General features: G+C 50.3%; 1 long non-coding RNA gene across 2 annotated transcripts; it reads left to right on the top strand.

The window, feature by feature from the left end:
• Positions 1–1,043: 1,043 nt before the first annotated feature.
• On the top strand, positions 1,044–4,936 carry LOC135290475 (uncharacterized). 2 transcript variants are annotated; one of them, XR_010353253.1, is made up of 3 exons: positions 1,044–1,296; positions 1,748–3,409; positions 4,695–4,936. It is a non-coding gene; the product is annotated as an uncharacterized LOC135290475 (long non-coding RNA). The 2 variants fall into 2 exon arrangements; XR_010353252.1 differs by lacking the exon at positions 1,044–1,296 and having other exon boundaries at positions 1,307–3,409.
• Positions 4,937–6,000: the final 1,064 nt, after the last annotated feature.

Below are 6,000 nucleotides of genomic sequence, written 5' to 3'. Positions count from 1 at the left end.
GTTTTTCAGGATTGATTTTTTAAAGTTTCTTCAATGCTGATCCATCCTAAAGTGGATTTCCCTTAGATCCTTTCCCCTCTTTGCCATTGCTATGTATGCCAGGAAGACTAGGTGCTTATTTCCAGAAGCACCATGCCTGACAGGTTTTTTATCTGGGCTGTTACTAAAGTGCACTTTTTGCTTGCAGGCCATCTAAGCCATGTCCTTTTTCACAGCTGTGCCTTACTCCTTGAGACTGCAGAGACTGCAAACAATGCACAGCCTAGAGGGAATGTCTATTCCTTTGATTCTGTCCTGGTCACAAAGGCACTTGGAAACAAGAAACCTGGAAAGAAAATATCAACGTAGCCATGCATGTTTATCTCCACGCCCTTGTTTCCTTCTTTCAGCTACCTTCTGGGTGAGGAATTCTGGCTGGTTATGGAGTACATGGATGGAGGCACCCTGAGCAATGTCATCAGCAAGAGCTACCTGTCTGAAGAGGAGATGGCAGCCATCAGTCGGGAGGTCAGCAATCCCATCTGTGCTGCCGAGGGCTTGGGCAGGATTGTCTGGGAAACAGGGGCTCAGAACAGGAGAGGTTTTATGTGCCAAGCTTTGTTTGTGTGTTGCTGCTATGCTGTGGGCAAGTAGAAACATCTCAGGTGAAATGGCTGCCAGTGCCCCTGCACTCACTGAACTCAGTTCTTGTACTCTTATCTCCTGCTGTTGTGTTCTTGCTCTGCCTCATGTATTTGCTCTTCTCCATCTTGCTTTCTAAACTTTTGCCTGTCTTCACTGCATTCCTTGTCTGTAAGAGCAAAGGTGCTGCTGGCAGGATTTGAAAGGAACAGCAAAGGAAGAGAGAGAGACTCGTTTCTCTCAGTCCTCAGCTAAAAAGGATAGGAGTGCAGCCAAAGCGCTGTTTGCTTCTGAGCACATCCCCTGCAGCAGCAGTCATCCTGGCTGGGGTGCAGGGGACAGTCTACAACAGCAGGTGCTGTTGCTCTTTCAAAGGCTGACACGCCTTTCCTTAGAAAGGTCCTGCTCTGCAAGTGTTGCAGCAGCAAGCTCTTCCTCTCAAAGGAAGCTGTGTTCTGCCATTATCCCCCATTCCCCTGGGGAAAGGGAATCTTTTTTGATTCTTTCTGTCCTTTCTTTTGTAATAAAATCACATCACTTAGTTTTTGCCATGTTGTTTCTGTTTCCTCTCTCAGTGCCTGCAAGGACTGGATTTTCTTCACTCCAACCATGTGATCCACCGAGATGTGAAGAGCAGCAACATCCTTCTCAGAACCGACGGCTCTGTCAAGCTGGGTCAGTGTATTCTTGGTCAGGTGCAACATTCCAGGGATGTGGGTGTGGGGCTGCTTGGAGTGACTGCCAGCTCCCCAGAAATGGTGCTGGTGGCAGTGCAGGGACACTCCCTGTGAGCTGGTGACATGGCTGCAATGTGTACAGAGGCATGACAAGGAACAAGCAGTCAAGAGTGGTGTTGCTCTGTGTGTGTCCCTTCCAGAGGGAGGGAGCTACAGGTCTAAAGCTTCCAACGAACAAAAGCCGCTGCTGGAGGTAGTGTAAAAAAATGTGAGGATTTTTTAAGTCACCAATGCCATATATCCTTGGCTAAAGACCTGAGAAAACAGAGTAGGCACAGTTGTCCAGGAGATTCAACAGCACATTCTCAAACTTCCACTGGGGAATTCTATTGCTTAGTTTCCTAATTGCACAGAATAAAATAACAACAGTTGTTTTGCTTTCTCCTCAGCCGATTTTGGCCTCCCTACTCAGCTCACCCCTTAGAAGAATACACGGAGATTGTTAGCAGGGACTGCTTGGTGGATGGCGCCTGAAGTGGTGACACGTGAACCATATGGCCCCAAAGTGGACATATGGTCTTTTGGAATTATGGGAATTGAAATGGTGGAACAAGAACCTTTTTACTGGAACCAGAGTCCTACCTCGGTAAGGAGCAAATCCTCACTGATCCCGCTGTCTTTCTCACCTGTCCCATGTTCTGTGTGCCATTGGACAAAATCCCATTGCCATCTGCTGGCATTACTTCCACAACGGTGCCCTTTTAAAAATGTCCCTGCAACACATCAGCATCTGCTGTAGTTTTGGTTGCATGAGTGGGGGAATTCAAGCCTTACCACATGCAAACAAACTCCATTCTCAGGCAACACTTGCCTTTGGGTAATAAGTGGTTCCAGTTCTTTTGTCTGTGTAGATGGCCCCAATAACATGAAACAAGAATCTTAGAACTACTCTTATCCTTCCAGAAATGAAGGAAGAAAACCCAAACCAAACAGAGTTTCTAAAACTGTTGTTTTCAGAGAGGGACTGCATCCCCTGTGCAGTTTCTTCTTGCTGGGAAGGTTGCCTGAAACCTGGGCAGGAGGGTGTAGAGACCACAGAGTCTCTTCTGCTTCTTTGCAGTGCTGCTGAAACACTCAGTGACCATGTTTCTCTCACAGTTCAAGCCACATTCTCCATGTCACCAAGCCAGCAGCTGGTGATGTGGAGAGCCTGCCAAAACCTCCCAGCGTTTCCTGGCACTTTCTGGGATGGGCCTACCATTAATGCATTGACTTGAGTATCCAAATGAGCAGAGAGTGACCATAGGGGTGGCACCTCTCCTTCTTCTGACCATGAAAAGCTTTTCTTTTGCTGCATAAGGGAAGCTGAAATTTTCCGACTGCTGAGCGACAGAGCTGCAGGTGTTTCCTGTGCGTCCAAGCAGGCATTTTCATCCCAACACATTTCTGCAGGCATCTTAATGTGTCTGTGTGGAATATGAGATTGTAGGTGTTAGTTGCCTTACCTGGGGATTGACTGATGAATTTCCTTTCTTTCCTTCCAATTACCATTGTTTCAAGAACAGGAGAAAAATCTTGATGGGTTTTGTTCTATGGCAGCTGTGCTTAAGGGACCAACAAGCACTGCAGTGATGCCTTTCATATACTAATCCTTGGAATTAGTATAGCAAAGTCCCTCTTCCAAAAAGCCTGTCAAGCAGGTGTGAATCCTCAGAGAAGCAGATGTGCTTTTGTTGATGTACTTCCCACTGAGTAGGTCAATGAAATCAGCAGCCATGGCAAGATCTGAGGGATGTTGGAAAAGCTGTGGCTGCGTTGGGGTTTGGGTTTTTTGTAGATGAAGGAAAGGCATCTCTGGGTCTCTGCCAGGGCAAAAACTGCCACTGAAGAACAGGGGTTAAACAGTGGGACCTGGGAGAGCAGTTACAGATGTGAAAGCAGCAGGTGGAGCCTCGTGTTTCCGTTTTCTCCAGGCTAAATTCATGATAGCCTCAACAGGAACCCCGCAGCTGCTGCATCCCAAGCTCCTCTCAGCTTGGCTGCGTGACTTCCTGAGCTGCTGCCTGCAGACAGACGAGGAGCAGCGCTGGTCTGCCAAGGAGCTCCTGCAGGTAAAATGCAAAGGGGCTGCAGGTGAAACAGGGTGTGAGGGATGGGCTCCTCCTCCATGGAAGTCCAAGGCATCAGATGAGCCCCCTTCCTGCTCACCTCCACTCTTGGTGCTCTTCAAATGAAAACGGTGAGGAGTCCTAGACTGGGCTGGGCTGGCAGGGCCCTGTAAAGGTCATCAGGTGCAAGTGTCCTGTAATGAGCAGGGACATCTTTAAAGAGATCACATTGCTCAGAGTCCTTTGCCACCCGAGCTGGAATGGTTCCAGGGATGGGGCAACTACAAGCTCTTGGGGCAACCTGTGCCAGGGTGGCACCATGCCATGAGTAAACAATTTCTTCCTTCGACCTACTCTAACAATCCAAAGTCTTGAAAGGTGGCAACAAGTGGCTCTCTGGGGCCTGTTTTTCACACAGCTGAATAACTCCACCAATCTCCACATTTCCTGAGAGGAGAGGTGCTCTGTCCTCTGACTGCTTCTGCTGCCCTGTTTTGTAATTTGGTGGTGTGCTCCATTTTATCCAATGGCAAAAGAATTGAAGTAGAGCAATGCAGGGTACAGAGACATGCAAAGGTGGTGCAGGAACCCAAGGAAGCCAGGCTGGCTGAGTGGTCAGAGATTGGCTGTGGGCAGGAGGGGCTGTGGGGGGCTCACTGTGAGCCTCTGAGGGGCCCTGGTTTGTGCCCCCAGCCCACCCTTGGAGGTTTCTGGCACGCAAACAGGGAGAGCTGAGAGGGACTTGTCCCAGCCCCATCTGCTGCCTGGCACGCTCAAGCAGATAGAAGCTGCCCCAGGGTTACTGCCAGGTTGTGTGGCAGAGAGGGAAGTGCAGCACCCAGTGCCACTGGGCTGTCCCTGATGGGATGGAAGGTGCCATCCAGCACAGGAGGGGCAGGGCATGGAAAGGTAGACACTGCTCTGTCTCCCTGTGGGAATCAGCCCAGTGCCTGTTGTTCAAAGACAAGGACCAATGTGAGGCTTTGGAGTTTCCTGAAAAGAAGAAACTCCAAGGATTGAAAGCAGCATTTCTAGAGCACTGTCAGTGCAAAAATCCCAGCAAGACAAAGACATGACAATAAACAGATGAGTGGGAGTCTGGGCCAGGTTTGCCGGTGATGGCAAGGTCCTGCACATAAAGATGGAGGTGCAGATGGTCCCATTGTTCTACTTTCTGGGTCTTTGTAGGAACTAGAGGAATCCTCATGGAGCCAGTGAAGCACTGAGCTTGGAAAGTCATGGTTCACCACTCTTCTTTGTTGTTTCTTTTTCTTTTTCCTGTGTACAGCATCCATTTGTAACATCCTCCAAACCAGCCCCCATCCTGGCACCACTCACCATTTCATCGAAGAAGAAGAAAAAGAAGTATTAGGAGACAAGAATTTAACAATAATTTGAAGATGTTATCTTCATAAGAAATTTAGATTAGAAATGTAGAGTAGGATTGTAGAGTAGGATTGTTGAAGAGTTTTGTAGAATAGGATTGTAGATTGGATTGGATTTAAATAAAGTTTCTGGAACATCAACTCATTTAGAAGACTCTTCTCCTTCTGATCTCTTCAGAAAACACAACATTTCCTTGTTTTTTATTGGTGCTGAGTCACGCTTCTGGCTTCTTTTGTATGGTTTGTAAGTGGGGAAGAATCTTCTTCATTCATCCTCTCCAGACCACACTGCCTTTGCAATATGACCCACTGGCCCGTTTTTGCCCAGCTGTGGTATTTCTAGTGCAGGCAGAAAGGGCAATGGCATTTGCAGGAAAACCAAAGGAGTGGGGTAGCCAAAACATCCTGTGCATATTCAGGCCTGCAGCTGTGACTTGAGAACATTTTGTTCCTGCCACTAGGATTTGTATCCCCAAGTGCAATCTCTTTGGCGGAAGGAGAGCCTTGCTCAAGTGAGAAAGCAGAAGGATCAGAGCGGGGGCTCTGAAAGGTCTCCTCTGGTGCAGAGCTGGCAGCGCCTGTGAGGTGAGAGCGGGCCCGGCCTTGGCCGGGGTGCAGCCCCAGCAGAGGCCTGGCAGAGCCCGGAGCAGCCTGAGCCTGGGCAGAGGCAGGCTGGAAGGAGGCCCTTGGAGCTGCAGGAGGCAGCAGCCGGGCCCTGGGTGCCTCTTCCTGGCAGCGGGCGAATCCTCCGCTCTCAGAGCCCAGCTGGCAGCTGGCTGCTCCCGAGGGGAAGCGTAGCCGTGCTGGGCACAGCCCAGACTGGAGGCATTGGCCGTCTGGAGTCTGCCCAGGAGCAGAGAAAGGCCAGGGGCAGCCCAGGGCCGGTGGCCTGGCTGAGGATTCCTACTCTTGTGCCGGCTGCCCTGTGACTCCTGGCAAAGGGCAGCAGTGTGTGCAGCACTCTGGGCAGCGGCGCAGGGAGCCGGGCTGCTGGGCAGGCTGGAGCACAGGGCAGCGTCCTTCAGGCACGGCACTTCTGCCAGGGCAAGCCAGGCCAGCCTGAGGCACTGACAGCTTGGCAGCTCACATCTGCAGGAGCCAGTGCCTCCCACAGCTCTGCCAGGAAGCGCCTGCAGGCCTGCAGTTCTGCCCTGAGCCACAGCAAAGGTGTGAAATGCAGAGTGTTCTGCAGAAATATTCAGGGCCACC

Source organism: Passer domesticus, chromosome Z, assembly GCF_036417665.1.
Source record: "Passer domesticus isolate bPasDom1 chromosome Z, bPasDom1.hap1, whole genome shotgun sequence".
NCBI lineage: Eukaryota > Metazoa > Chordata > Aves > Passeriformes > Passeridae > Passer > Passer domesticus.
This window is presented reverse-complemented; position numbering and strand designations above follow the sequence as displayed.